The sequence below is a fragment of the Accipiter gentilis genome, chromosome 18 (assembly GCF_929443795.1).
Source record: "Accipiter gentilis chromosome 18, bAccGen1.1, whole genome shotgun sequence".
Taxonomy (NCBI): Eukaryota; Metazoa; Chordata; class Aves; order Accipitriformes; family Accipitridae; genus Astur; species Astur gentilis.
The window spans coordinates 29,370,626-29,395,811 of NC_064897.1; the positions used below are offsets into that span (position 1 = coordinate 29,370,626).

Consider the following 25,186-nt stretch of genomic DNA (forward strand, 5'->3'; position numbering starts at 1 on the left):
TACATCGAGAAATATGATTAAAAAGATGATTAAATGTTTCTATTTTGAAAAAAAAGAAAGAAAGAAAAAAAACCAAACAACAAAGAATGTCTTTAAAACCCCTTTGCTACAGCAGCTCATTTAATACAGGGAATGAGGCAAGAAAAACATGTTGCAGTGACTTTAGCTATGGGAAAATGACTGATACTTTGGATCAAGCTGACAGCTGACTTAAGTTTTTGCTAGGGCTAACATCTTCCTTCTCCACACAGCCTACAGTGGGGTCTGGCATGTCTCAAAACTTGAAAGAAAAAAAAAAAAAAGCTGCTGATTTCATAGGCAAGTAGCCTAAGAGGCTGTTTGGAGGATGAAGTCAATTACATATGGTTCTATTTATTTGTTTGTTTTGGGGTGGGGAGAGGGAGTCAGTGGCAAATTCTCAGCCCTAACAACCAGCTCACAATAAAAGCTTATGAAGTCAAGAGTTCCTCAAGGAAAAGAAACACTCTTAAAGTTTTTATTTATTACATAAATGCCAACATATTTGCAAGATTCCAAAACTCAGGCCATACAGCTTGAATGATTACAGCATTTCTCCTTAAGGTCACCATTTGAATCCAGCCCAGATAAACCGTAATCCAAAACTGCCTTTGGATAGCAGGTCAATAGAGTTTACACAAAACCCCCCTCTGTGTACGAAGGTGATACAAAACAGGTACACTAGGCAGGTCATGTCCTAATGCACGCTTAGACCTCAAGACCACAAATGAAACACAGCTGCATTTGAATGTATGACCAAAGTTTTCTGCATTTTCTTTCAGCAGGGAAAAAAAAAAAAATTCCCCTAGGAAACACTGTACAAAAATATCCCTTCTCTGTGCTTTATGAATGAGAATTCACACAGAAAAAGGCAGGAAATGAGGCAAGGTTGCTTTTTCCCTCATACTCTATATTGTGACCGCAATGCTCACATACATTTCTAAGTTTAAGAATATAACCGCATACTCATATATAGCTGCATCTCATCCAAGTGCTGGTCACTTGGGAAAACTCTGAAATTCAAGAATTCTGTGACTCTGATCCTACAACCATTACCAGTTGGGAGCTAACATACATTTCTCTTTTTGTTCATCTTGAAGCTTTGAATTATAATTTGCTCATTAGCCTAATAAATATCTCATCGTTGTGTGGCCCGTAACAGCAGAAACAGCAGTTATTATAACAGTTCCCCAATGCAGCAGAGTAAGCTCGTCTGACCTCAGCATCCCTCAGCACCTTAAGCAAACATGGATCCAGTATAGCCATGATCCTCATGGAGCTTTCCTGCTAACCCAGACGTAGCAAAGCAAGAGGTGTGACTCTCCTCTCTCCAGAGTGCGCACAGGCTCTTTTCCAGTCACGGGAGAAATATCCCATCCCCAGAGGTTTTCTCCATCTGCTCCTGGTAAAATAAAAATTAACAATCTATGGCACAGGGGCAACACATGCTGTAAAAAAGGTTCACTAGCTCAAGTGCTTTGGCTGTGCTGAGCATTTCAGTTGTGACCAACATAATTTCCTGCCATTCCACTTTTCCCAGGTTGCCTCTACATCTGTCCTGAATCTATGTGAAACTCCTGTTTATACTTGATCCAGAGCCTGGCAAAAATTCCCTCTCAGAATGGAAGGGTAAGAAAACCAAGAGGTATTAACAGTTAACAGATTTTTATTTTTTTAGAAAAGCTTCTCAATACATATAAGAATGACCCCAAAATAATGAGTCTGATTTTGTTTGGGTTTTTTTTTAAAAAAAAAAAGCTGAGCTTGTGATTCTGATTCTGTTGAAACCTCCCCTGGCCCATTCCCAAAACATATGCGTGATGAGAAGAGCAATGACTCTCCCTAATGTACTAAATAGGGCAATTTTGGGACCTCCTCCAAGATCCCTCTCCATCTGTCCATCTCCTGCCCAGCAATACATCGTGTCCCCCAAATCTCTAACTCCACTGTGTTCTCCAGCTCTGGCATCAGGTCCTGTCTCTGTCCCACATTAATCAGCTCACATTCCACCCCAGAGCAACACCTTCGCTCTTCCTGGAGTTGTCTCCTTTCACAGACTGACACCAGGAAAATTCTCCAGTTTTCCATTCCCAAAGCCAGGTGGCCCCCAGGGCACTAAGAGGCAGAACCCACTGCTTGCAAAAGGGAGAGGGGTAATGCTATGGCACAGATCTTTGTCTTCTGCTGCAAAAACAGGCATCAATTCCAAAAGGTGAGGCATCAAGTTCTACCTCCTTTCTACACCAGCTCACACTAGCTCCAGTAGCCCACTTGTCCTGTTTCTTTTCGGGGTTACTTTTCAAGCAAGGCTGAACCTTCTAGCATCGGTTATCCCACCTAATTCAGCCCTGCTGAAATCCTATCACTTGCCTGCACAAAGTATGGAAAGAATTAGCACTGATCTTAGACCCCAGACTACCAATTGTCCCTGTACACAAAAGATTTAAGTACCGATGTTGCGCGTGCCCAGAGGAGGTGGCAGAAAGACTCTTCTGCCTGCAGCAGGTTAGAGACGGACCTGCAATCTTCCTGGGAATCCGGCTTTTCCCCTTAGCCTTCTGATTTACAGCGCAATCAATAGGTTTCTGCCCACTGCTGCCACCCCCTTTAGTTTCACAATTGATGGGCGGCAGTGCTCCGGCGCTGTTGTGTTACAGACAAACTGTGAAATGCCACCGAGGCAAGTGCTCAGCTGAGTCACGCACGGTCAGCACAACACAACCAGGCCGGGCAGTGTGTTGGAAAGCTCTGTAGGGACCCGGCCGTGCCAAGGCAGCTCGCTCCTTCCCATCAGCAGCCCTTGCCAATGCCATTTCTTGCCCCGCAGAGCTTTTGCCAGCAGAAATTATTATCTTAGGTCTCTCTCCCTCTCGCACATGTATATACACACATGCACGCATCGCATCTGATCACTTCTCAGCCTGTGATACCCTCATCACACCCTTATGAAGCTGGGAAATACTATTAAATGGGGATAACAGAAGAGGGCAAAGGGTAGAGGGAGACGAGTTAGCTAAATAAGCTGAAAACAAGTTGTCGGATAACATGTCGAGACAATCCAAGTCCTTACTTCTGCCGAGAGGGGCAAACAAGCCCCTCCTGCATCTTCACTCCCCCCCCTCAGCACATTTCCCTGACTCGATCTGGCTGGAAAATTATGTTTTTACTAAGTTAGTTTACCATGGCACACTTGCAGCAGTTAACAAGGAATGTGGGAGGCAACTGGGTCCATTCTATTTGGCAACCGTGCTGATCTGTATCTACTTCAACCCACCACAAAGCCATGCCCTTATAAACACCATGACACCTGCAACCCAAACCCCAATACTGTCTCATCTCAGAGCAGTAGGTTTCACTCCAAATCATGAACGGTACAGGTTAAGTGTGACCCTGCTTCCATTCAGGTTCTTCCATCTGCTTTCCTTCCCCCAGCTCAGTCAGAAGGGGTTCAAGCCTAATTCCTGCCTTCCTCATCAGACACCCACAGCCAGAGCTTACAAAGGGAAGCCTTCTGGCGCATCCTCTTCTGGAGATGCAGAGAAGCTAAACAACATCGTCAGCAGAGGCAGACTTGGGTTTGACACACAGCATGTTGAGTCCTTGTCCAGCACCTTCCCTCCAGTGTTATGGCATACCTTCTCTCCTTTCCCTGAGCTGCATGTGTTGTAAATGATACCGCATCCACAGCACTGCCAGTACCACTTAATATGAACCTGCAGCTTGACAAGCACTTATTTGGTGCATCATATCAACAAGTACCTGGATGATAACTTGCCACCCAGTCCTGCTGCCCTTTCACCCTCCAACACCTTTTGAAGGCATTTTTCAGGAAAAACTTATCGCACACTGGCTTCTGAAGTCCCACAGATGTAAGAATGCCTTAATAACGCTGCAGTAGATCTCACGCCTTTTCAAAGCTTTAAGAAAACAAAACCCAAAACAAAACAAGCCTCTCCTCCCCCTCCTCATGGAAGGGCCCGAAGGCACAGCTGGATCCTGGCTGCTGGTGACAAAGCCTGTTTCCGAAGCCACTGGTGCTCACTCCTTCCCCCCTCTTGCTGTCCCCAGGCGTGACTGGGAAGCAGGATCTGTTTCGGTAAGGACAACCACCAAAAAAAACACTCTGCCCACCACCTCAGGCACAAAGCCTTGCTCGAGCTTAGAGGAGGGCCTTTAAGCTGGCAGGCTAGGGGATATTCTGGGCAGCCAGACAACGCTGCATTCCTTTCCCTGTGAAACTTGTATGAAATGCTGCATCTTAGACAGACATTTATTACTGTTTAAACTAACATTTTCCAAAAGAGAAAAAAAAATATTTAATCAATATCCCCAACTGGCTCAAGAGCTCAGCTCTACAATGGAAGGAGAAGAGAAACGCTAAGAGGGACAAGAGAGGGAAAGGAGAGTGTTTTCAGGTGAAATGAGAGATGTGAGAGAACCAACAAAACAGGGGTGGTCAGCAAGTCTCTTCCAGAGTCATGCAGCTGTACAGAAGCTTTTTGTACCAGAGGACAGATTTTATAGCAAGCCAGAGAAGAAGCTTCTCTCTCTAAAGGAGTGCAAGGTAGGGGGTGAAGAGAAGGGAAAGTAAAGGAAAAGGGAAGCTCAAGCTGCTTGAGCAGCTGTAATGCTGTGACCGGGACCAGTGGACGATAAGCTATAAAACACGTTGGCTGGATGTATGGATAAGCATGAACAGAGTGGTCCCTCATTTTCATCTCCAGTGCCTGCAGTTCTGGCAGGAGACTCCCTGGATGCTTGGACGTGGAGGACAAGTGAAGTTTCTTAGATGCAGGCACCACCCAAAAGGAGGCCTTCCCAAATCACAGCCTCTGCAGCCACAGGATAGAAGCACATGGAGCTGCTTTGACAGTCCAGAAAAAAACTGGCCAGTATCTTAATTCAATTAGACTTTTCTAGGGATAATGAAAATATCCACAGTGGTATCAGATAGGAAATCAGTTATAGACTAGTACAGACCCTCACATTTCAAAGTGTATGAAAGCCAACTGACAGAGACATAAAGAAGCGGCTTCTATCTCAGGGTCATTGCTCCAAACTATCCACAACTATCTTCATTTTCCAACCAACACTTGGTCTCAGCTCCAGCATCACAGCCAGCTCCAGTGTCCAAGACAGCGTATTGGACCAAATGGGTCAGTGATCCCAGCAGCATGGCAGTGTGCCTCTGGCGTGAAGCAAAGACCACACTTTTTCAGTTCCACTGAGGTACCCAAGGACCCGCCCCATCACAGGAAAGTTTTGAGTGAACTACCTGGTTAAAACAGATGGTTTTGCCACTGACAAGAACCCCAAACAGTTCCTTTGAACAAGAGGCTTCATCACTAATCTGCCATTTTTACTCTTTCCATAAAGGAGAGTGTTGGATTAGGCCTGGGGGCAGAAGAGCTAAGTGACTCTGCTGATTGCTCATCTCTTTTTGACAGCTAATGAAAATCATGCATCTCTGCTAGTTCTTTTGTGTTGGTCATCTGCATGCAACATCAGTGGACCACAGAAGCAAAAGAGAGACTGCTCTAGAAGGGGACCAAGTCACTGTCATCATGCACAGGATCCTAGACAGCAAAACCAACTGTTTTCTCTACCTCTCAGGATGTAGCTTACTTTACAGGTTTTGATAAGCAGTTCAATACCTGTCTTCAGACCTCAGGCAGGCTGGAGAGCAGCTATGGGGTACAGTATCTTCTGACATCCAGTTTTTGAATTCCACCTCAAGCAACTCATTTATGCTCCTTCTCAGGCCAGGTCAGAAATGAGAACTAACAGTACCTCATCACCAATAGAGCAGAGACACACAAACCGTTGATACCCCAGTCCTCACAGCAAGATGCCATGGTACGAGGCTTAGAAGAACCATTGACGGTAAAAATGATTCATACAGCAAGCATCTCACAATTTTGTCCATCTTTCATGTTTACCTTATGTTGCCAAAATAATAATGAAAAATCCAGTTCAGTGGGATAAGACATTGAAGTTAGGGCTACCCCACTGCATCGACCTGCAACCTAGGTCTCAGATGCAGAAGAGTCCTCTGAGAAATAGGAATAATCTGCAAATATCAGGAGACTAGATGCCCCTTTCTAATAAGGCTTACAGATCAGAGTCCTCTCAGGCAAAAATGTGGCTTACAACAAAAACTCAGGGGAGGGGACTAAGAAGGAGGATTGAAATGTAAGGCTACATCTAAGATAAAGCTCTTCCAGGGAAACAAGGCAAACAGCAGAAAGACATTTCTGCTGTGCAAAACGCGGCATGGCCCATCTTTACCTGAACTGCCCACCCACAGGGTCTAATCAACCAAAGCACATTTTCCACTGGTGAGGGACAGGCCAGAGAGGTAAAGGCAGATGAAACAGAGGGTCTCCGCAAGGTCTCTGCAACATCCACTCTCCCAAGGCATGAGCTGAAAGTCATCGCTCCAAAAAGCTAATGGAAAAAAGGGAGAAGGTTGGGGTGGTGAGAAGAGATTAGACTCTCTGTATGAGATTCTGGGAGCTGAAGTGAATAAAAAACTAGCTGAAGCCTAGCAATCCACTCTGCTAAAAACCGTATGTGCAGATACAGAACAATGCTGATTTTACACTAGAAACCAGGAAACGGAGTGGAGGGAGAATGCAGGACAGCACTGTGTTTCTACATTAGGATTTTTAAGTACACTGCAGGATTTCTGTCTCAGAGTACTCATTGAGTTACATCAGACTGTAATGGCCTGTTGATTTTGAGAGATTATGGCAGCGCTGCTGATGCAGGGGGAGAGGAGATGGAAGGAAAAAGAAAATGGGATGTATCAGCCAGCGCGCACACACATTTCAGATGATTACCTATACTCCTGTGCGAGAGAGACACAGCAGATTCACAGTGGGACCAGGACTGGGAGGGGACCATGCACAGGACCCTGTTAGTAATCTAGGCTGGCACGGCAGGTGGTTTTGGTCCATCCCTCATCCCCGTTTCATTCCCCTGGGGCAGCAGATGCCAAAAGCAACATTTCTGCAGGGGAGTCCCATCCAGGGCTGGCAGGACCAGAGCCACATGGTGTGGCACGGCAAGCGTAATGGAGGAGGTGAATCCCATGTGTTCAAGGCACGAGGTGTGTGCCTGAGATGGATTCAGTCTCACTCTGCCAGGCTGACAACTTTGCCTGCCTGCCTTTCTCTCTCTCCTGTATTTCACAGAGAGATGGTATCCTTTCCTCTTCCTTTCTTTGCTCCCGGGCACAAGCTATCAAGAACAAAGGATGAAAGAAAAATGCAGTGGGGGGGAGCGAGGCGGGGGAGGGACATTTGAGAGTTAGGAAGCAATCTTTAGCAGAGAGAAGAGAATTTAAAAAAAAAAAAAAAGGAGGAAGAAAGGAGATGCATAGACTTGGAAAAAAACACAATATGCAAATGAGGCAGAACAAAAATCAGAGCTGGCAAAAAAATAAAATAAAATCACACCAAACAAACCCACCTCTCCACCTCTCCAGCTCTCTGTTTCTCAGACAGGGGTATGCCATTGGGGTGAGGGGTTCCCAACATCTTCTACCACCCTCCATCTCCAGCAGACACCCGTGGCTCACTGCAGGCAGACAATCTGCCCTCTGGGGCATAGTGAGGGAAGGGAAGAAGGAAGAGTAAAGCGATTCTGGAGCAGTGAAAACCCTTGTTTTCTCTCTGAGGTAGGGAGCTGTGGGGCAAACAGAACCAGCCAGGTGCTTCTAACATGATGTTTGTCAAACAATCTGATTTCAAGCTTCACTGGAGTAGTCCCTCGGCAGCTGCTTTAATCTACTGCAGCACCTCTCCCCCACAGCAGGCTGCATTCCCCTTGTCCCTCCTCCACTCTTCCACCAGGACAGAGGTCCCCCAGGAGCAGAGACCTCCACCCTGGCTGGCAGCAGGTTGCCTCGCAGATGAAACAACCTCAGGCCACACCACAAGCTAAGCAGGATCAGGCTTGAACTGGAGGTTTCCAAATGGCATCCAGCTGCACAAGGAAAAGGGGGATTTTGCCATTGCAGACGACAATACTGCTTTCAGTGCAGAGCCCTGATGCTGCTCAGAGGTGGGTGTCAGCAAAGGTGGCCTCTTCCCTCCAGACCATGGAGTAAATAAGTCATCCATCAGCTTGTTCATTAGTGACACCGTAGCTGGTGGTGTGTTACCACACACCATAGTGCAGTTACCCTTCTACTCATCGTCATTTATTTCTTCTTCCAAGGTATAGCAAAACATCAGTGTGTGCTCCTCAGCTGGGAACAGTGAGAGGTGTAAAAGGGAACTAGGAAGCAGCAGGATTCCTGGCTTTTAGACCAACTCTGGGGCTGACTCACCTGAAATGCCACTTTTTAGCGCCAGTAGTGCTCTCCTTTCACATAAACAGCAGCTCCTTTGTCCCAGCTTTCTGTTCTTCCTGCCCACATTTCTACTCCAAACATTATTAGTTTGTCCAGTTCTGCCTGCAAACAACTGAAGCTAGGGACTATAAGCTATGGGTTGGTCTTTACAAAACAAACATTTTTTAAAAAGTTTATCAATATCAGAAAAATGGATTATTACTTTTACTTACTACCAAGAAGCATCATTTAACTTAGTAAATACTAACTGCCTAGAAGCACAAGTCACAGTTGGGTTGCAAGGGCTAGTTAAAACATAATTTCAAGAAGCTGACAAATTCCACAGCAGAGGTGTCTACACATTGGTGGGGCACGTAAAAGCAAGGGCAAAGCCTTGCACTGTATTTTACAAAGGACTGTGGATATCAACGTAAAGCAGACAGGGGAAGCTGTGCACATATTGAGGGCAGCAAGTTGTCTAAGGGGAAAACAGCAAGAGAACTAAAACGCAGCGGTGAGAGGGGGAGGGAGAAGAGGACAACAAGTTTTAACAGAGATCTGTGCCAGGCAGATCGGTAACTGCAACTGCCTGCAAAGGTCTCTCACACCTCCAGCAACGGGAGTGGCTGCAGGCACTGGCTGCATTTCCCAGGACCTCCCTTGCTCCCAAGTGCAACTCCCCCACCCTAGAGACCCACAGGGAGGCAGAGCAAGATGTACAATGTCTCAGTCCACATCTTACCGGTCTGTGCCCCCATCAGTAAGAATGGCTACCACAACTGACACTAATCGGTTCTCTTGTTGTCAAGCTGCAGAGGTGACAAGGACCACAGGGGCACAGACAAGAAGCTTCCCTCTCTCCGGTCCCCTGAGGTCACAGCTAGGTATCCTGGTAGGAATGGTGTGTGTGCATAGCTGGTATTGCCATAATGTGTGTGATGCTTGCTCCATGAATAAAGAGCATCACTATCTGGAGCTGTCGAGCCTGCGTCACTCACTGCAAGAATCAGGGGGGGGACGAGGGGGGGAGACAACTACCAGCTTAAACCAGATTTTACTGGTAGGAGCACCACCACAATCCAGGCGCTCAGGGACTTTACAAGGGAACCTGAAACATTACCAGCTGCAGTTGCAGGCTCCATACCCTCCTTCAGCCTGGAAAAACAACAATTAGCACGTGTGTGTTAGTGCATGCATGTGTTTGCATGAGCCTGCAGTGCAAACATATCCAATAAACAGAGCAAGGAAGAAGGAGATTGTTGTTTGAAGCTCAAAGAAGCTATTTGTAAAAATCAGTGTGCAAGTGAGAATGAAAAAAGAGGCAAGAATTACTTTCATCTTTCTGGGCGGGAGAGGGGGGCAGGGAATTAAGCACACACACCCCCTGAGCAATGCCCAGGAAGAATTATGCCACTCGTGATAAATGCACTTTTCTGGTTCTGTGAAAAATCTGACATAATGAAAGTACCTTGAATGCAATTACCAGCACTTGTTTAGCATGGCAGGGCATTGCACTGCCACTGGGCTCGCTCCTCTCTGCTCCCAATTAGCATGCCAAGTACTCCAGCCACACACATGGGCTCACAGGTCAGGGATTGGTGCGGAGGAGCAGCAACCAGCTACCTGCCCTCCAATGAGGGAGCAAGCGATGTGCTGGAAAGCTCTGGCTTCCTTCATTTTACATCCTCCCATCCCTATCACACTCTTTTCCTCCACTCCTCCAGGGTCTCTGGAGGCAGTGATAAAAACCGCAAACTCTCCCCCTCCTCTCTCAGCTGGTCTCATTCACGGCTCATGGCAGACCCAGTTTCCTCTGGGGACTCACTAATGAAGACGGCCAACGTTAATCTCTTTCCCCCTCCCTGACGGGTCGATTTATAGTTCCACGGAGAGTCCTGGATTGCAGCCAGAGGGCTTGACACATTCTTCTTGTTCCAAGACGGAAGGGGGGGAAGAGACAGGCGCGCGCGCGCGCGCACACACACACACACACTGAAGACACACACGCGCATTTATGATTTGGATTTAGCTGGAAGATGCAGCTGGAAAACCTGTTTACCTGTTCCGAAACAGCAGCTGAAGGGAACAGTAATCGACAGCGCTTTTGTATATATGTGTACACTCCAAACATCTTTGTGTTTCCATAGCACCTCTTTCAGCCCAAAGACCCCAAATCGCAGGGATCATTCCCTCATCACCAGGATGAAATAAAGCATCAGTTGTGTGCCAGCAGCATTACCCGTGAGTCATTAGGAGAGGAAGCGAATGATAACTTCTCCAGGATAAACGGCAGGGGGAGGGGAAAGGGAAATTTTAGACGGGCAGAAAGTAATGAACTGGAATCTGGCCAGGACACTGAGGTTATTGTCCCCTCATCTCGTGAAAAGTGTGGTGGGATCTTTAAGAATCGATTGATTGAGGCCTTGGCTCTACCTCTCATCCATAAGAGGTTCGAGCAGTAGTTCCAGCTTCTCCAAGAGTGATACTAGTGCACAGGCTCAGGAACGGCTCAGACAGAAACACACCCCTCTGGTATCCCCTCCCCCACCTGCCTTTCTACAGCGCTGTGTGGTATTGCCCACACTGGAACTCCTCAGACCTGTCATTCCTATGGCTGCTCCTTCAAAGGAAACTGGAGAAAAGGGAATTCTCAGATATTAACACTGAGCTATAAGGGAGTATCCCTTCCTCCCCACCAGCATTTAATTTTTTCCCCATTTGGCAGTCATTGCCGCAGCCTCACCGCATCCCCTAACTTCATGCTATTTGTTTAGTTCAGTTCCCCGTCCGCACACCGGACTCGCCTGTGATGACAGCACAGCTCTGCTAATAGGGTCAGTCAGTGAGCTACTGCTGCAGAGCCGCAGGGGAGCACAAAACACTGGCTTTATTCCTGTAAGACCTATACATTACCTCCTCGCCCCCGCCCCCTCAGGAACCAAGTGGTGGATTTAAAAGGAGCACTGTCAAGTCATTTAGGCCCATTATTTTGCACTAGAAGAAATGGCCTTTACAAAGCTCAGTGGAAGCACACTCTCATTCCATCTTTAAGTAATCTTGAAGGTTTCAATTGCAGGGCTGTAAACCACAATGCAAAAAAGCACAGACAAATAGATCAGATATGAGACTGCCCAGACACAGAGTTCCACTTGCCAAGCTGACGGCAGAGCAAAAATAGAAATGAACGCTGCACATAATTATAGTATTTTACATTTCCACTGCACTTTCCATCCTGAAAGATCCCCAAGTGCACACACATGTGCATGCATGTGCATACTGAGAAGCAGGATGTTGGGAAAATTCACTTGCTTGTGAAAGAGACCAAAAAATCGTGGTCCAGTAATAACAGCTTGTACTGAACCAAAGCCTTCATTAACACACACATACACAAGCTCGTAGAAAATCATTATAATGTGAAACAAGACTAAGCCAAGCCACAGCAATCTGTAGATCAGCAGCTCCAGCACTTCTGCTGCTGCTGCTCAGCATTTCCCCCAAAACACAAGATTAGAAACTGATCGTTTACTAGCTCTCACCCTCTGTTTCCCAGCGAAGCCCAAGGTGCCATTCCACTTTGCTACCACAGGGCAGGGGCAGCTCTGAAGCTGTCAATCGCCAGCCTTCCCCTCTCCTGCTGTCGAGTGCTTTGCAGCCTGTAAGCATGCACATCCTCCAGCTCTGTGGGCTGCAACAGCCCTATTTTGCAGACAGCAGAGCATCTGAACAGGGGAACCAAAGCCAGAGACAGTGCCCTAATCACAGTGCTCCTCTTTCCCTCACAACAAAAGAGCTCGTGTCAGGTACAAAGGCCCGTTCTCTATTTCTGTACCACCCAAGATGCTCTGAGCAAGGATGAAAATGGCCAGGAAAAAGAGGGCTTGAAGATAAGCAGGAGCAGAGATGTGACACTGGCAGAAACCTCCAACTTTCTCAGGAGGCTGGGAGGCAGGGGAGAAAAGAGCAGGCGCTAGCTCGAGCCTCAGCCTAGGATGCTGGGTCACTCCCTTCTCTTTCCCACATGTCTGTAGAAAGTCAGTTTTGTCTTCCACATATTAAATACCTCACCGCAGTTTTAAACTCCCATCTGAGCACACAGGCGTTTCGATCTTGACTTGTGGCCAAGCATATGAAGAACAGGGGTAGGAAGTTCAAGAGGAGACAGAGAAGGCGGCGGCTCTGAGGGCACTACAAAAACGAACTGATAGGTCAGGAGGAGGGAAGGAAGCAGTCTGAGGTTATGAAACGATGCAACAGCTGGCTAGATAGAGCTGGAATTTTTTTTATTTCTTTTTAAATGAAAAACAGGAATCTCACCAACAATACAATGTAATCAAGTGTAGTACGCAACTACCCATTCAGGGAAGAGCCTCCCTGCTAGTAGCCTTAGCCCTTACACTAGCCTGAGACCAATACCTGCTTTTGATACCCCTCACAGAAGAACCCATTCACTCAGCAACATGCTACAGTCATGTCTGAGGTTCAGTAAACAACTGGCATGTGCCCCTCTCAGCAGAAATTTTGGGGAAGGATGAGATTTTGTCAAGGACGCTGCAGCAACACACTCTTCTATACTTAGGGAAACAGCCACGGGATTGTTAACAACCAGAGAGGACTCCAGGTTTTAATAAGGTCACATCTGAAAGAGCCCCACATAATAAGCTGCATGGAAGTCAATTTATCGACCTCAGCACACAGGGCTAAGTCAGGCCTGCTGGGATTCAAAGCTGTGGTTGCAGGGCGTGTAGGTAATTCATACCTGATGCTCGAGGCCATCCCCTCTGGCTACAAATGGGAGACCAATGTGATTTCTTAAATTTCATTTAGTTTAATAGTCCAGCGCATTATTCAGGAATGCAAGGAAGACCCTGCTTAAAATAGGATTTTTATTTTGACAATGTCACTTTAACAATAAATAGCTGGCTGTTCAGTTCCCCTGGCAGGGAGACAGCAGGTGCTCAACTGGCTGATTTAGCAGCAGCAGCAACTGCCACCACGAGCTGCTGGGTGCAGTTCATCGGCTGCAATTCCCTACTCCCCACAACAGGACTGCAGATTCCCAAGGAGGCGGAAGGGCTAACAGGAGTGAGAGAAGAGGTGCAGGGGCAAGCTTGGAGCAAAGGATTATTAAATTAACGAACAAACCTCACTGCCACTCCACTGGGACACCCTCACCGGACTCCGATGGGCACCCATGTCAGCTGCCTTCCCCCAGCCCTGTATGCTTCCCTTACTGCACACGGGAATTAAACACCACAGTCAGGAGACTCCTTTCCCCTCCCAGAAACAACATGCCTACTTTTTACCTGCATGTAACATCAGCAAGATACTCCATGGTCTTCCAAGACCCTCCCCAATGTCTTCCTTTTATGAAATCAAATCAGTGTCTTCAGCTCTGCCTTAGTAAACAACTAGAAAGCAAGAAAACCATTTTGCACAGCCTTGTGCCTACAGAAAAGCAGGGCTATGGCAATATATCTTAGCAGAGGGGATGGTACAGCAAGTGGCTTGTGGCATGAGATTGCTAGAGATGATCTTAAAATACTTTTAAAATTAAAAATAGACGGGTGCCTGTGGCTGTGGTTTGTTTTTTGGTTTAGTTTGGGGATTTTATTTTATTTTTAAAAACATGCTACATAAAGAACATCAAGACAAAAATTCTGGCTATTTCCTTTACCTCCCCCATCTAGCAATGAAAGCTTTTTCTAGGTGGAAAGACTGTGACAATCAGTGGACCAAGAAAACGATGGCCTCTTAAAATAGTGAGAAACTGGAAGCTGTGATGTTAAAAGGGAATGGGATTTTACCCAGCCCACATCAAAGTCTGGTTGGTCTTCACTTGCTTTTGCTACTGCCTATACCAAGACTTGTATTTATTCAGTTGTTTTAAGCTGAATACAGCCAGCAGACTCAAAACTCTCTTACCTACAATTAAAGTATTAGAGCTCACAGAAATATCCGTTATACCTCAGCAGCAGTTCTCTAAGCCCCCCCAAAAATTAAAACACAGAGCACGCATCACTCTTTATTGTAGCCATCAGGCTTGATGACAGTACCATTTTTTAAATCCATCATGGCACAGTGGAGGGTGGAGATAAACTGGTACGAGCCCAGTGTAAAACAAACATTCCCTTTGGGTCATCTTTAAAACTAATCTGGACACGACACTAGAAAGCATGCTTAAGGAGACAAACAAAAACCTTACAATTGTGTTATAAGCATACTATCAGGGGAAGAGGCCTGCGTAAGAATAATACTATATGACTGTACTAGCTGACTGTTATTGTTGGCTACTCAAGCAAGGTAGGGCTTCAACAACCCAGAATTTACAGGACTGGGAGCCTGGTGGGTCTCTGGTTTTGATTTTGTGCCAATTCACATTCACTCATGCTCTTGGATAACTCATGATGCCGTCAGCAACTTCAGGCCAGCTGGAAAACTGGGTTAAGAAAGCAGTGTATGCACACCGAAAACTAGGGCTTGCCTGCACAGGGACACACAGGAGAGGCAAGCTGAAGCACTTTAAGCAGACGGGTAAAATGGCATTAAACCCCTGTGTGGACAGATTTATACAGAATATAAATGTATACCTGATTTGCCTGCTTCACTACTAAATCAATTTTTACTAAATCAGCTGAAAGTTAATTTAAATCTAAATAAGGGTATGGTCAGATCAGCCAAGCCATCTGGTCAGTGCAGGCTAACAAGTTGCTGTCCTTTCAGTTAGATATCAGTAACTCACCATACATGCTTCCAGTCTTCTGTCACGCAAAGAAACTTACAGTATCCTCAGAGAAATCTCCCACAAACTGTTTTTGTGCTGCTTAAAAATCAGAGGGGACAGTTTGGCTGGGAGTCAGCAATCTGGTACATTGGCAGAGGCAGGCTACAAAGGATGCCCCTAGAGTTGCCAGGCTAGCACCATTCCTCAGCTCCAAAATTAAATAGACAGTCAAACTTTTAATTTTCCCAAAACAAAGACAGAAATACAGCTTTGACCCTGCTGGGATTCTGCCTCAGGAACACCCAGAGATGTTGCCACAAAGAAGGGGCATTCATCTGCAGCAGGATGTCTTGCAGCACCACAGTCACTTGACAGAAACAAGAAGCCAGGCGAGGGCTACTGGCAACTCTGACACATGCTACTCCAGCACTGGGCAGGGACTCAAGAAAACAACTTCCCAACCTCCTCCCAACAGTGACCCCAGCCGTACACCTGCCTCAGGAGATGCTGGCATGCCTTTATGGCCTTGACAAGAAGATGCCTCTCATGCACTGTCTTCCTCACTTGGAGGAGGCCCCCCAAACTATGCAGGCTCACCGCTGAGTGGACAGACCTCCTGTGAGTGGACACAGAGAGCTGAGCTTGTCACTGAATACAGGGAAACTACAGAGCTGGCACAGTAGCTGTTTCCTGAGGAACAAGTTGCTGCCACCAGGGAACATGCTGGTTTAGTGTCTACCTGATTTTCTGTCCTTCCTGCCCCAGGGTCACATCGCCCTCAACTAGGATTTTGTAAGAATGAGAGTGCAAGGATGGAAGGGAAATGCCACTGCTCCCCAACTCTCCTGCATTGGGAGCCAGCTGGGGGTGGGGTCAGTCCATCGTACCCATCCATACCATAAACCCTTGCAGCCAACCCGTCAATGTGTCACCAGGGCCATCCTCTCCCCTCTGTTCTATCTAATCAGCACACACCAGCACCAGGGCTCCTCACTGCTTGCTATCTCCTCCTCTCACCAGAGCTTTGCAGCGATAATTCTTTGCCAGCTGCTCTCGCTCTCCCTGTGTGTGTTCCTCCTCGCAGCTCCATCGAGCACACCTCTGCTCCAACCCACCACCCTGCACCACAGCCCTGGCCAGCAGGCTCCTGACCCCCAGGACCCACAGCTGCCCAAGCCCAGCTGCCCCCCAGCCCCAGCAGTGCTCTGCATGCATTTGGAACGTGAAAGCAGCAAAAACCCCCATCACCCTGGGGAGGTGGCTTGGACCACCAGCCTTATCCTGCCTGCAGCTTAACTAGCACACTAAGGCTGGAAGGGGAAAATGCCAGGCACCTCCCCCCCACACTTCCCTCTGCAACCCCGCCAGCTCCCTCCCCAGCTTGCCACTGTAGTGTAAACCCTTTTGTTTCTCGTCAGAAATACAGCAACTATTTCAGAAAAATCTCTCCCCTCACCACTGGTAGAAATACCAGTCTGAGACAGTAGCTCTCTTGATGATCGCAGACTGTGGAATATTCCAGAAAAAGAGGAAGATTTGGGGAGGGGAGGGGAGGAGGTATCTGGGATCCAATCTTCTTCCTCTCCCTGCCAACCCCCCTCCATCTCTAGCAGATGTCATTTGTATCATCAGGATTTCTGTGAAATTTTCCCCCAACCCTCCCTCTCTCCCATTTCAACTCCTGGCTAAGCTCAGTCAAAGGTGCACAAGAATAACACGCTGCTCCACTTTTCTCACAGGCTGGACAAATAAGTCTTCAGCTAGCCACATGCAAGCCATTAAAAATATATTAACATACCCAGCAGGGTCTGTCACTTTTTCTTTTCTCCTCCCCCTCCCCGTTTCTTAAACACAGAGAAGGAAGAAATCTTGCCACAGTAACAAGAGGTTTTCATCAAGTCTCATTACCTCAAGCACAGCCGCACACCACAGCCCCCACAGAGAACAGCCTTCGGTTCCTGCTGTCATTAAAGGAACGAAGATCTTAAACAAAAATTAAACCCAGGACAGCATGAAGTTGGGAGCACACAAATGGATAAGGCAGGGAAGGGTGTGTGAAAGCCAAATTGAAGAGCAGGAGCAGAGCCATCAGACAGGGCCCTGCTCAAGCGGTTCAGGAGGGATAGGGCAGGTTAAACATGTCCCGCAGAGTGGGGCAGGGGCAGGCATTTTCAAAGTTTCAAGGCAGCATCCACAGGTATGCTATATTTCCCAGAAACTTAAGTGTCATAGCAACATCCTGGAACATTAATAAGGCTCATGGTAGAACCAGACCAGCTATTAAGATAAGCAAGAAGCTTTTTCTAAGATGTTGCACAATGAGGATGATTTTGCACACTCTTTGAGACACATCCATTTTTACTCCAGGGGGTTCTTCACCCTTCCGAATGGCACTGTGGCCCACGCTTCCCAGAGTGGCTACACAGTGCATCTTAACCTGCAGCAGCTGCTCTAAGCCTGAAGCAGGTGGCTGCTGGTGTTACTAGTTTGGGAGAAGGATTTGAAGGGTGGGAGGCAGCAACTCAACATTTAAACAAGACATTTCTGTAAAAGGGGGTTGTTAGTCAAAGGGCTATCAAGTCAAAGTGCCCTTAAACTGTAGTTTCTCAAGTATTTCTTTGGGCAAATTACTGGGTTAAGCAGCTTTCTACCCTGGCTACTTTAATCCAGATCAATTCCCTGATCCAGTTCAGCGTACAGCAGTATGTTCAGCTGCACTGGCACAGCTGAACAAGCAGCTCAGGAGCAGCAGCAGCAGGGGCTGCTGAAAACAACGCTCATAAAACTACATCCTCGGATTCAACAGGCATAGCACTTAGCCCCAGGAGACCAAGATGCTGTATGCAAACCCCATGAAAACAAAGATATGGGAAGAGGGATACTTCATGCATGGCTAACTGGAAAGATATTTTTTCCTGAGCCAAATAGGACATAAAAACCCAAAAATCTGGTGATAGTGTGGCCATGTTTTATGCACCTCTAGATGAGACTAAGTTTTATTTCTCCCATGGGAATGGGGGAAAGCAAATAGCTCTCCCTTGTGAAGCAGGCAGTACAGCCAGCAAAGGCAGAGCTATGCAGAAGAGCCGACGATGGTAAAGCACCGATGAAAGGTGGACAAGGACCTCTGACGAGCAAGAAGGAGGATGAGAACCCCCAGCAGGCGAAGAGCAGGAACGATGCAGGGACACTACAGAAATAACTCCCTGGCAGAGCGGTGATAAGAAGAAGGGAGTTGGGACATGAACTGGATGACACAGAGGCAGGATGGGGATGTAGAAGGGTCCACTCTGGGTGCAGAGGAGGGGATCAGGAGAAACAGTAAGGAAGCTACTTCAGATCTCTGGTGTCACAACCATTCCGGTTGTGAACAGTTTAATAGGTCATTATCTAAACAGTTCATACACCCTCCAGTTCTGGAGTAATTACATCCATTCTTTAAAAGGACATCACATAGAGGTCTATCAGTATCACAGAAACAGACAGGAGAGCGAGAAAGATGTCTGATGGTACCAGGAACAGATGAGAAAACAGCACTGATTTCATAATGATATGGTACAAGTCAAAGATATAGTCACCTCTTGCAGCACTGAAACCTGCTCTACTCATCCTACCTTGGAAAGAGGATACAAGGAACTGAGGTGGTTCAGCAAGGGGCAACAAAGACAAGAGATGTGGAAGACAGCAAATGCTTACATGAAGTCTACATGTGCAAAACAACAGCTATGTGCTACAGGGAAAAAAAAAAGTCTTCTAGTGCAACCAGACTATACTGCATACCAGGGCTGTGACACAGTGGGTGCACATTCTTCTCGCCAGGAAACCCATCCATCCTCTCACTGCCAGCCACCGCAACCTGGCAATAACTACTATCAGCCATGGGAGAGGGCCATCCCTTGAAGAGATAGCAGGGCAGACTCTTTGCCCACGTCTGCCAAATTGATACAGTGCACGCAGAGTTTCACCACAGAGCCTTGTGGTTGGTATTTCCACAGCCTCGCAGATGAACAGCTTGGCTGAGTTGCTCTTCCTAGCTGTTTCAACATAGGTGGCACAAACTCTGTCATGTAAAAGAAACTGAGAGCCCTGCTTTAAACTGATTGCAGGAATATACTGTAGTCTTACCTGCACAACCAAGTTTGACAGCAACGTAATTAGGTCAGGGGATAGCAGTGCTGTAACAGATTCCTTGGACTTGGCTCTATCCATGGTAGAGACGTACACGAATGCTGCTTCAGCTTGTGTCTGCTCACTTGCCAGCAGCCTGGATTCTTGAAAACCTACTCCAAGTGACTAGCCCATCTCAGATCACAACTCAGGCCCTCCCAGTTCCGTACTTCTGCAACAGCCTCGCTAAGGACAGTGGAGTTTGAGCCAAGGTACATCAGCCTGCAGCTGAAACAGGCCTGCAATAAATGCCAGAGTGTCCTGGTTTCAGCTGGGATAGAGTTAACTGGCTTCCTAGTAGCCAGTACAGTGCTATGTTTTGAGTTCAGTATGCAAAGAATGTTGATAACACTGATGTTTTCAGTTGTTGTTCAGTAGTGTTTAGACTATAGTCAAGGATTTTTCAGCTTCTCGTGCCCAGCCAGGGCACAAGAAGTTGGCACAGGACACAACCAGGGCACCTGACCCAAACTGGCCAACGGTGTATTCCATACCATGGGACGTCCCATCTAGTATAGGAACTGGGAAGTGGGGGGGCAGGGGATCGCCGCTCGGGGACTGGCGGGGTGTCGGTCAGCGGGTGGTGAGCAATTGCCCTGCCCATCATTTGTACATTTCAATCCTTTTATTACTACTGTTGTCATTTTATTAGTGTTATCATTATCATGATTAGTTTCTTCTTTTCTGTTCTATTAAACCGTTCTTATCTCAACCCAGGAATTTTACTTCTTTTTTCCCGATTTTCTCCCCCATCCCATTGGATGGGGGGGAGTGAGTGAGCAGCTGCGTGGTGCTTAGTTGCTGGCTGGGGTTAAACCACGACACAGAGGAGAAGGGGGAGGCGGGGGGGAGGCTCTAGGCAGCACGTGCAAGGAAGGCACTTGTATTGATGCAGGCTAAGGTCATCCCAGGGACCAGGAGTTTGACACCCATGATTAAAGCATAATCAAGAAATGTTTCCTGACAGTGAAGTCTATTAAGTGGTGGAACAGGCTCCCACGGGAAGCAGGGAAGCCTCATCCCGCTGTCTCTGTAAGGAGTGACGGGCTGGCAGTAGAGAATCAAGCCCCAGGACTGGCGAGATGGCCTGATGGGGCCAGTCCCACATGACACTTCTTTCAGGAGTAACACCAACTTAAGAAATTCCCTCCACCACTCCTGCGATATCCCCTCCCCAGTTCTGCCAACACTGCTGCTTGCAAGGCAGCACTGTGGACTAGATCACTGTAGCCTGGGTTGCTTCACATATTTGGAAGTTTGGGGCTTTTGAGCCATATCAGGTCACTGATGTATTTCACACCACAGTCCTACCAATGGTTGCATCTGCACAACCAGTGGGATGACAGTGGTGGTACAATACAGAATGTGAGGTGGGAGGTGAGGAAATAGGAATTTCTTAAGCCATGCTATAGGTATCTTTATACTAACCCTGTGTGCATGAATTCATGCAAAGAAAGGCAGTGGAGGATGCAACTAGGGCGGAGGGTGTTAACTAAACCATGATTTAGCATGGTCAGAAGTGTGTAATTGGACATGACCTAACATATATATAAAATATCTTAATTTACAGCAGAGAATCTCAGTCTTAGTAATGTATCTGGTATCAAGTTTAAGTTTCTGACACACTGGGCTAGTACTAACTTAGTGTTTTAGATCTGAAGGCCTGTCTCAGTTTTGTTTAGTAATGTTTAGTTGCCTCCCTTAAACATTTCCTTTTTATATTTTTTGAATGGGGGAAAGATCAGCTTGGTTTTGAACTGTGCAGATCGACAGGAACACATATTTTGCCCCATTTAAAGCTATCTCCCTTTTTGGTGGGTTTTTTTGGTTTGCTTTTTGTTTGGGGATGGAGTGGGGGGAAGGAGGTGTTAAGAACATCACAAAGTTCAAAATTAATGTCTCAACTTATAACACACCTCCCCCTCTCCAACAACACTGGTTGCAGAAGCTACCCACGGCTGACACTACTCATGAAGCTCCATATGGTTCTGCTTCCCTTAATTTTTCCTCAGCCTCACAAACTTTGGCACTGCTCAGGTTTTCCTGGTCCTTAGGAAACAGGAGAGATTCCAACAATTTCAGCTTCTCCTTCCTTCGTTTTTACAAAGCTCCCACGGTGCCATCTACAAAAAAACCTATTGTAATGACAAAGCATAAAGGCACATTTTTCTGAACATCACTGGTGCTGTAGAATTTTTCATATTGCACTTAGTATTGTTAACAATTACTTACATTGCATTAGAGTTGAGGGACCTCAGTAACATCAGGGTCCCTCATGCTCAGTGCAACGTACACATACAGCAACAAACGTCTGTGCCTGAGTAACAGGCTAGTAAAGTTATTTTATTTAAGGTAGAAAGGCTTCAAAATGGAGTGTCATTTTAAAGCAGCCATGAGTTGACAACAGTTTGTATGATTATCACAAACCACTCAAAGAAAGCTTCCAGTACACCCGGGAAGTAACCATGTACACAGTGAGTACCCTGTATGCACCATAACTCAGCAAGTGCTTTTTGCAGCTCCCTTCTACACTCAGTCATGAAGGATATAGATCATTACAGCCTCCAGCTATAGAGCTTTAGCTCACAGAGTAGCAGCTCACACTTTTAGCTCTGGAGATCCCCAGTTCAATCTGCCGCATGTCAGCCAAGAGGGCAGCTGTCATAAAATTACAGCCACAACTTTGCATGTGAAAAAGTAGGGAGAGCGAACAGAGATCTTATTATAGAATTCTGGTTGCAACCTGCTGAACAGCTCCCTATTTAAAGTACTTCTCGTAAAGAGAGGTGGGGGAAGGAAAGAGAGTTTTCCAACTCAGCTTCCCAATTCTCTCTGTTTTGCAGAAGAAATCAGTGCTGCTTTGCAAAAGTCTTTTGTTACAAACGCACATGTATATTAGATGAAGCACTCAAGTGCAGAGCCAGGAGCAAGGCTCTAGCCCCTTATCAGTCAAAAAAAAAAAAAAGAAAAAAAAAAAGAAAAAAAAATTCTCATTGCTGCAACCAAGACATCTGAAGTCCAACAAGGCATCTTAGCTTCTTTCTGAACTATAACCATTCACCAGCAGCCAAGCCATTTGGCTATGCAATTTAAGTATTAAAATTTAAGTTCAAGAAATCTTAACTCAGTTACATCTTGTTTTCTTCAAACTGTACATACAAGCTCTCAGGGAGACTCAACAAAACAGAGAATCCAGGAGGAGAGTATGTTTGAACTACAAAGGTACAAACCGTGGCAAAAAATTCAGTCTCAAATGAAAAGATCTTTTAATGAGTGCGACACAAAACAATTAGATCCAAGTTCCTTCTTATCCGTTAATCTTTCTCCACGCACACAGCAGTTTTTGAGGCAAACTTTTTTCCAAGCCAAGATGTTCAAAACCAGAATTTGAAACAATGTAATCCAGTTTTAAAGAAACATTAGTTTTCCCCCAACAATTATTCTAGAAATATGTCCTTCCTCAATAAAGCTATTCCAGGCTTGAGATACAGATTAAATTCTTTGCAGAACATTCTCCTCTCCTATACAGTCCCATCCATCCATGACCCAGCACAGAACCTGTGGGTTCCTCATTGCCTGGAGTGAATCAACCACTTTGGACCACCAGCAACAGATGGGAGCTAACTCTTCAACTTCCCACAAACTACTTACCTGCTTGCTAAATACCTCTTGAAGTAGACCAATGTGACTCAAACTGTTCAGTACCCACCTGCAAGAACACAGATTCACTGAAACACGTCAACTAGGTTCATACTCACTGCTACACCAGTGGCCCTTCAAAACCCCAAAACACAGTGTCATGCTTCCAACAAGATTTGAAGGAGAAGTACCTAGCAGACAGCCAAGCTGGAAGGTGTTCAGATGATTGCTAACACCAAGCACAAGCCTGCAACAGTTAACTCCAGAATTCACTAACACTTTGTATTTAAACCAGCTGAATTCTCTTGTGACATCCTCTTATCAGCCTCATTTCTGAAGACCCATTTTCATTTGGCTCAGAGTCTTCTGCTCCTCACCTCAAGCAAGACCTACTCAGGAAACACACAAACTACCTGACCAACTCCCTCCCTTAGTAGCGGGTGAGGGAAAGAATCGAGGACACGAAGCCCAGTTTTGAAGAAAGCTATGTGCAGCTGCAGCAGCACAGAAACATTTGGGGCTGATTATACACGTGCAGCAAAACCCTGGCTTGGCTCATCCCACAGAAGGGACCCATAAAAGGTTCACCTCTCCCTCACCTACTGCAACCAGGCAAAGCTCATGAACATCTGAACCACACTTGTTGCAGACGTCCAATGAAAGCAGTACAACCCTATGCAGAGATGACTGAAATGAGACACCATTATGCTATTTTCTGGTATTATTTCTGCAAATTTAGCACTGCTAAAAGGTTCCAGATAGACATTCTCTGGAGACCAAAATCTTTTGCCTACCCTGAGAAGATAAGCAGAGAAAACAGCAGCAAAACTTATACGTGCTTTTCTCATCTCTCCCAGCCTGCTGAGGCTGAAATGACTGACAAAGGTCCAAAATGAGGGACACACATAAATTATTAATATTGCACTAGTAGTGTCACTGTTGCTGTGACAGTCTAAAGACTTAACAGAGGCAGGCTCTGCAGGGAAATATTACTTTACTTCAAAATCATTCATTCAGGAAACTTGCACGCTGAGGAGAAAGAATCATTCTGCAGCACGCTCTGTCAAACCCCTCAGCTTTAAGACCCTTCATTTCTAAAGCAAAAGCAATTTTAACAAGAACAGGAAATCAAAGTGAAGCATAAGGAGCTTTGGATTTCAAGTGAGCAACACTGGAACAGCATTACTTCCGGACACAAACCCTAACACACATCTCATGCCTGACCTGGAAAGTCCATCCCACTTCTGAGAGCCAGATAAGTGTTTTGTCTCTGCAGCCTCTCTGCTGAAACAGCCAAGTGGCATACCAGCAAGAAGATAATGGATAGCCGTGCACTAGCAAGTGGAAGGGAGCCAAAAAGCCACTTCAGTTTGCCACTCCAGCTGCAACCTGTGCTTTAAGCCCATGCGAGGCTCCGGATTCACATTCTCCCTGACCTTTTATTTCATTCCAAGTCTCATGCTACACCTGCTGCCATAGTAGCCACATACCCGTAAGCAGCACACAAAGAGATGCGGCTTCTTACTGATCTATTTGCTTCCCTTCCTCTGTTGCAAGGGGAACAGTTTATCCACAGGTATTAGTCTGTTTTACATTAATTTCTAGAACTGGTACAAATGACCTGAACTTTTGACATTTCTGAAAAAAGTTAAATTATTTTCATCTTTCTTAGTAATCAGAATATATTTACTTTTCATTTAAAACACAAAATTTCCCTCCCAAAATATTTGAAGTAGTTACTGAAATGTTTTATTTACCACATTCCTTCAAAGCCTCAAGATTATTAACATTTTGAATATAAAGACACACAACATTGTTCCATACCAATAAAAAAAAAAAGCAAGCAGTCATTTTTTTACACAATAAAGTAATTAATTTTGAAAACTAGTACTTTCTATTAAATATTCTTGCATTTAAAAACCCAGAAAGGTTTCCAATAACTCTAGACACTGATTGGGGCAAAGAAAAAAAAGACCCTACCCCCAGCTGGATGGCATTCCTCTCTTTGGGTGCAATGTGGTAACATTTGATTGACGCATCTGATCCATTCCAAAACTCCAAGCGATGTTTTAATCATCAATGGGCAGAATCCTATTAATTTGCAGGAAAAAAAAAGAAAAAATGGAAAAACAGAGTAGAATATGGAGGCAGGAAGAACACAGAGCATCTGGCATTTGTCTAGCACATCCACCTGATTTAGCTAGGTCCATAATAATCAACAGATTAAAGACTGAGTTGATGGCAGAAACTCACATCTACCAGTATAAGCCCCTTCCTCCCCTCCACCCTCTTTCTGCCATCTC

The 25,186-nt window shown here is 46.0% G+C and overlaps 2 protein-coding genes across 5 annotated transcripts in view; one reads left to right on the forward strand and one right to left on the reverse strand.

Annotated features, from left to right (window-relative positions):
• Window positions 1-25,186, forward strand: part of PHETA2 (PH domain containing endocytic trafficking adaptor 2) — a 255,679-nt gene that overhangs the window by 139,590 nt on the left and 90,903 nt on the right. The gene's annotated exons all lie outside the window — the stretch shown is intronic.
• TCF20 (transcription factor 20) overlaps window positions 1-25,186 on the reverse strand; it is a 132,519-nt gene that overhangs the window by 94,566 nt on the left and 12,767 nt on the right. For 3 of the 4 annotated variants that reach the window (XM_049822066.1, XM_049822065.1, XM_049822060.1), the window contains exon 2: window positions 24,864-24,974. The exons of the other annotated variant lie outside the window; for it this stretch is intronic. The gene's annotated coding sequence lies outside the window, so the exon portion shown is untranslated. The remainder of the gene's footprint in view (window positions 1-24,863; window positions 24,975-25,186) is intronic. 4 annotated transcript variants of the gene reach the window in all.